The sequence below is a fragment of the Tenrec ecaudatus genome, chromosome 6 (genome assembly GCF_050624435.1).
Source record: "Tenrec ecaudatus isolate mTenEca1 chromosome 6, mTenEca1.hap1, whole genome shotgun sequence".
Classification (NCBI taxonomy): Eukaryota; Metazoa; Chordata; class Mammalia; order Afrosoricida; family Tenrecidae; genus Tenrec; species Tenrec ecaudatus.
The window spans coordinates 106326363-106333166 of NC_134535.1; the positions used below are offsets into that span (position 1 = coordinate 106326363).

The 6804-nt window shown below is 42.3% G+C and overlaps 1 pseudogene; it reads right to left on the reverse strand.

The window, feature by feature from the left end:
• Nucleotides 1-44: 44 nt before the first annotated feature.
• LOC142451577 (uncharacterized) lies at nucleotides 45-3043 on the reverse strand (annotated as a pseudogene).
• Nucleotides 3044-6804: the final 3761 nt, after the last annotated feature.

Here is a 6804-nt window from a genome sequence, read left to right on the forward strand (position 1 = left end):
CCAAACGGCTCCGGACCTTTGTCTGTGGCTTCCTCGAGTAGTTATCAAGGTAATGGCAGATCTAGGCAAAGTTAAGAGACCTGAGAGCAGAACAGGAGACTTCTCTGAGTTTGTATATTATGTTAGTCAATGGAAATGTGCAAATGTATTGTAGAGACTTTATAATTAGAATTGCTTATATTTATGAAACCTTGAAAATGAATGTTTTATCCAATTTGCATTTTTAGGGTTAGCACTGTCTTATAGGTGTAGTATCAAGATGACACAAGAAAATAAATACCATGTTGTGGAAAAGTACTGAATGCACAGCTTTCCATGTCCCCTGCCCGCCCTCGTGTCCCTCTTTCCCACTGGCCGCTCCATTCCCATCTCCCTGCCCTGGAGGAAACATTTGGAACAGCGGTTTCACTAGTTCATCACTTATGAGAGCAACCTGACCACATCATAACGCACTCAAAATAACCTTCTCAGCTGGGGCTTGTATGTTCGTTATAGTTAGTACTAAGATAGGATGGTTGTTTTCCTTTTTAATAAATTGAATGAAAATAAAGATTATTCCTTGAAAAAAAAAGAAAGCAAGCAACTTTGGGGACTGCTTGGGGGAGGGGGGTGGTAAGAGAGGGAAGGGAAAGGTGAGGCAATGGGATAGACTGTGGACAGGTGTTAACTTGTAGTGGAAGATAATAGTCCACACGGTGGGGGAAGAGAAATCAAGGAGCAGGTGAAGGGTCACCTGCTGGGGGATTTGACTAGTAGTTTAAATTGTTGAATGCAAAGTTGATCTGAAATGTGAACCCCCGCCTAAGTTTTAATAAAAAGTTGACAGGAAAAAAAGACATCATTAGAATTTTTGTCTTCCAGGTGGCTTCTGATTGCTAATATTCAGTGAACAGCCAATTTCTTAACCCTTGCATAATCTGGCTTCTTGAAACAGCCATACTCCAAAGCCCAAGGGACACCTCTTGTCCTCTAACTGACCTGGACTCTGTGGCCCGATGGGACAGAGCAGGCCTGCCCTGTGGGCTTTCCAAGGCTATAAATCTCTACCGAAACCTTTGCCTTCAGATCACTGTCCTTTTGCCTAGCAGCTCAGTTCCTCCACGACTGTTCCCCCAGGAGTATTCCAAATAGCCTTACTTGCTCCCAAATTAGATCGCCTCCACCACATGTAGACACAGACATGCACATACACACACACGCACGCACAGTTCAGAACACGTGTCATTTTCTTGTCTCCCAAATGAAAGAACTAAAGCACCAGCAATCATGCAAATAGCTTTCAACTTGCCTCTACGTTTTGTGTCAGCAACAGCAGAAACACTTCTCAGTAACTCTTCTCCATAGGTCTGGCTGCCACTGTATGCTACATCTTCTTTGCTAGGATTGGCTCCTAGGTCCCATCCTATTAGGAGAAAAAGGTTGCAAATCTTTTCTGTGCTGCAATGATTAATTGCTAATTTGGGGGCTTAATCTTAACCAAGAAAGCATTTTAGTAAACAGTAGTTCCCAATACTGGCTTCTTAATTGGAATAGACTAATCAAAAAAGTGACCTTGGAGCATCAATTTTTCCTTTTACTGATGGGGAGCGGGGAGGATATGAATGAAAAAGACATGAATTCGTTTGTTTGTTTGTTTACTTTGCCCTGTAATATTAAAAGTGCTCTGTGAAAAGCGAACAGTAAAACTGAAATAGTAATGTTTTAAGAAAAACAGGGAAACAGAAACTTCTATGTTCCGTGTCACTTTTTTTTTTCAGCGTCTACCATCCATGGAAGGTGCCCTAGTGGCGCAGTGGTTAAGCATTTGGCTGCTAACAGAAAGGTCGGTGATTCTAGCTCAACAGCTGCTCTACTGGGGAAAGGTGACGCAATCGGCTGCCATAAAGATTTACTCCCTTGAAGCCCGTTTGGGGCAATACTAATCTGCCCAGGACATATGCCACAAATCGGGATAACCCAATGGCGGTTTGGTTTCATACTTGACATTCTATTCGCAATCCCTAACTAGAATTCCCTTCATTTCCATTGGCCTGAAAAATTCGCATCGTCTCTGCCTCTCTCATTGCATCTTGCATGGGACACATGTTATTATACCTTGCCACGAAGAAAGACAACAGTGGTATTTTTCAGTACATCGAGTGGAAAATGTATAAATTTGAATTCCTTTATATATACACCTCCATGTTTTTATCATGGTATTTTAATTTGGCCTCAAGAAAGTTTATTTTTGGTCAACAGAGATTACATAGTTATAGCTGTAAATAGAACTCAGATGTTTCTACCCTTCAGAACAGAAAATATATTTCTCACACAAGAATTTTGTAGAGATAAAAATCAAACTAACCTAACAACAACCCAAAAAAAGGGGGATGGTGGATACTTCCCATCCAAATTTCAGTAGTAAGCATTCTTTAGATTCAAGTACTCTGGAAGCATCACTGCATACAGCTTTATTAAAAGAAAAAGGAGAGGATAAATAATTACCTTCATTCTGAAATAATATTTTCACCACTGAATTCTGAGATGTAAGACATTCAAACTTTTCATCAGAGGTAGACTCAAGGTCGAGAGTTAGAATATGAAAGTTACGTTCACTGCAAAAGTTATTTAAATCCTTGTTAGAGAAGAACTCCCCGTTACTGATCTGAGATACCAAAGACCTGGAATCCTGGGAGCTCTGGGCTCTCGGTCCCAAGATGTTCTCCGAATGTGTGAAGTTAAGCGAGTACATTGCGTTCTCAGGAGAGTAGAGATGCGAGATGGGCGGGGTTCTTGGTGATGCCACTGGAGAGGACGAACTGAAGGTGTCAGCTTTCTCAGCACGTGAGGAATGGCCTAAGGGGGTGGCTGTCATCTTTGTCAACATCTCTTCAAAGCCTTTCTTGGCGTTGCTCTGGGGACTCTCCACACTGCTCGGCTGGTACTTGATAATCTGTTGGATTGGATTTAAAATCACTTCTCACTTTTGGACGGACCGGAGTTTTCTACAAATGCTTTCCAGTGGATTATGCCACTTCCCGGGACCTTTGCTTGCAGAAGCCATGTATGATTTTTTCACAGTCATAAAGATGAAATGGCTAAGGTACAGGCAAAAATAGACACGAATTTAAAAGTTAGCAGTTACCTACCAATAAACCCTGCCGTTAATTTAACAATAGGCTAGCTATTCCTACATCAACTTGGATATTGATTACCTTCAAAATTTGACTCTACTTGTTTAATTGCAGGACTCAAATTTCTAGAAAGCGGGAACACTTATTCAAGTACTGGCCATGTGCTCGGCACGACATTCAGTTATTTATTAACCCATTTCATCCTCAAAACAGCTGTGCACATGGTGGTGGTGGTTAGCTATCATCAATCAGCTCCAACTCAGGGCAACCTGAGAGGAGGGGGTGATATAGTGTTTGGTTTTTAAAAAACATTTTATTAGGGGCTCATACAACTCTTATCACAATCCATACATATACATACATCAATTGTATAAAGCACATCTGTACATTCTTTGCCCTAATCATTTTCAAAGCGTTTGCTCTCCACTTAAGCCCTCTGCATCAGGTCCTCTTTTTTCCCCCTCCCTCCTCGCTCCCCCCTCCCTCATGAGCCCTTGATAATTTATAGATTATTATTTTGTCATATCTTGCCCTATCCGGCGTCTCCCTTCTCCTCCTTTTCTGTTGTCCGTCCCCCAGGGAGGAGGTCACATGTAGATCCTTGTAATCGGTTCCCCGATATAGTGTTAAAAACAAAGTGATCCTCACAGTCACTGGCAGAGGTGAATCCGTTCTTATGGCTGTTCTGTCAACCCATCCATTGCTTTCATTGACTCTCTTCCCAACATGAGAGTATGAAGCAAACGTCATTATTCTCATTTTCAGTCAAAGAGGATATAAGGGACTTGCCCAAAGTCATACTAAGTTGGTATCAGTCCTCATATTTGAAGTCCAGTTCCAGAAAGTGTACTCCTAGGCACATTGATATAGTGTATGTGCTTAATAATGTACCAAATATGATGTTGATACTGAGGATGCTATCGCTCCCGTTTGAGTATCTTCACAGGGGTGTTTTTCTTGCTCTCTTCTATTGGGAACTTACCAAGTCAACCCTGGAGGAGGGGTTTGTACAAATATTAAGGCTACAGTTTGTTCAGGCCATGTGAATTGTATGCAAATCACTCCGTCGTACGGATAAGTAATCCAAGGCTTGAAAAGATCTGGTAACTTACAATCACTTAACTAAGATGTGGACCAAAGTTTCTCTACCCCGGCATAAACATATTTAATGACAAGATATGAGAGGCTTCAAAAAGTTCTTGGAAATATTTTTTCCATGAAAATGTTAAAGTCCGTATATGACCTTCAACAGCAACAAAAGAGAAAAAGACAAAGCATGATTTCATTCCTTGAAGATGGAATTATAGAATTCGGAAATAAAAATAAATCACAATTTCTAATCAAAGAGTTAACCTACTGAAATGTGATATATATATATCTTTTTTTTAAGGACTATAATAAACATTTCCTGTCAGTTTAAAAAAAGGTTCTAATAGAATAAAAGGTGCAGACATTTTTAAAGAGGCTGAATTGAGCGGTATGATGTAGAAAGAAGAAGAGGAAGTAGTGAAATGGCAGTGGTGAAAGGAGGAAAGCATCGCTTGAGCACACACCACTGAAAGGTAGCAAGCAGGGGACCAAATTGAAAGCTGGCTATGGTGGTGACATAGCAAGAGTACATCTACTTCCCTGTGCCCAGGAGAGAGACTGGTGCTGGAGTCATCAAGTATCCATAACCTTCTCAGTGTGAGCGTACTGCTTGTCCCTTCCAGGCCAGTTACCATCAAGTCAGCCCCCTGTGGAGCCCGTGGGGGTCAGGGTAGAACTGTGCTCCGTGGGGTTCTCAATGGTGGATCTTCCAGAAGCTTATCCACAGGGTCTCTTCAGAAGCACCTCTGGGTGAACGTCCCACCGTGCAGTTGGTAGCTGAGTGCATCCATTGTGTGCAGAACCGGGGACTCTTCTCTTCTGGAGCTGGAGCATTGAGGCATGGGTCCTTTATTGGGGCACATGGCAACAGAGCCTTCAGAACTGGAAACTCGGACCCCTAACCCTCTCATCCAGCATAAGTGAGCCTGATGCAGGCTGCTGTTCAATGAGCAGCGGAAAGTCTAGCTTCCTGGGAACCTCTGGGCGACCTAGATCCACGTTCCAAGCATAGGAAACACGTCTATTTTCCTTTCTGAACTATTTCCCCCTTTCTACCGCATGTTTTCTTAGCTTACCTAAGTAAACCCCGTTCTGAGTTTTAAAAACTAAATGTTTTGAAAAGTACACTTAAGACACAAAATCGTTGGGAGCAATTCAAGATTCCCCCAAATGAATATGTTTGCCCTTTTCTACTATCCATGGGACAAACTGGCTTCTTCTGCTGGGACAGGAGTTCAGAACTCGACTGCAAAGTGAAGGTTGGTGGTTCAAACCCATTCAGTAGACCCGCTGAACAAAGGCTGGGTGACTGCTTCTGTAAAGATTCCTGCCTAGAAAAATCTCGGAGGCAGTTCTGCTGTTGTGTGGGGTGACTATTGTTGACTCAACAGCATCCAACAACAACACAAAATTAGCCCACTAGACAAAAAGCAAGTTTCAGAGTGATTCAAAAGCTCTTTAGGGAGACTTCTGAGTCAAACTGTGACTCAAAGCAAGATTGTGTTGACAAAATAATGCTCTTTCTTCCACCAACCATCTAAATTTTCCTCCCATGGCTATTTCTTCAACCTAGAACTTTCTAGCACTAGACCAGAGAAGCTTATTTATTCAATTATTCAGTACTTAATTACAAATGAGTCAAATCTCTCATGATTCACCCAAGTGAGGCCATTTGGTTTTTTTAATGAAGATAGACGCCTTTTATGAACGTGTGTAAATAAATATGAATAGATGGGTGTAGGCTAAGAAGGGTTCCTTTGCTCAAACCAAGCCCCCCGGCATTGAATCCACTCTGACTCAGACCCTGCAGGACAGCAGAGAACTGCACGCTGGGGGTTCTGAGGCTGTCCATCTCTTCAGAGTAGAAAGCTTCCTCTTTCTGCCTGGGAGCAGCTGGTGGGTTCAAACTGCTGCTCTTGTGCTTAGCAGCGCAAAGTACAGCCCTCTATGCTACAAAGGCTCCTTCCTTCCTCTTGCCAAGAGAGCCCTTCAATAACAATAATCTGCCACTGTTCTCCATGACACCCCCAAATAGACATCCATTCACTAAGACTTTTCCAGGAAACCTGTCTTCAGCTAGCTCTGTGGAAAGAAAGTATGATTTTCTACGTAAACAGGGGACTTGATAATTGTCGCATTACATTGTTTTTAGTCTCTCTGTGACCATTCTGTGATAAAACAACACCTTGTAAATGCCCTTCCTAGGATAGATGACAGCGGCCATTCCTCATTATTATTAGCAAACAACCAGTCTCAGCTTTTGTGAATGCTCAGCCTGTCATTTGCAAACCTTTCTGATTATTAATAACTGTAAGCGGATATCAACCTGCTCCTCTTACCATTCTCGTATAGTAAGCTTACCATTTTCATAAGCTTATTAACTTGGCTGGGTCACATCTCGGATTGGAACAATTCCTGAAATGGCAGTCACACGCAGGCTTATGACATACCCGCAGTGCCTACACGACTGTGTCCTTCTGTTTCCATTCTTCTTATAGGTTTTCTTCTTGGGGAAAAGAGAAAACCTAGGGTAAATCTCTCCCTCCACCTGGTCAGCTGTGCTCATTGTTCACGTCTCACCATCCCCTTAGGAGGAGCCCTG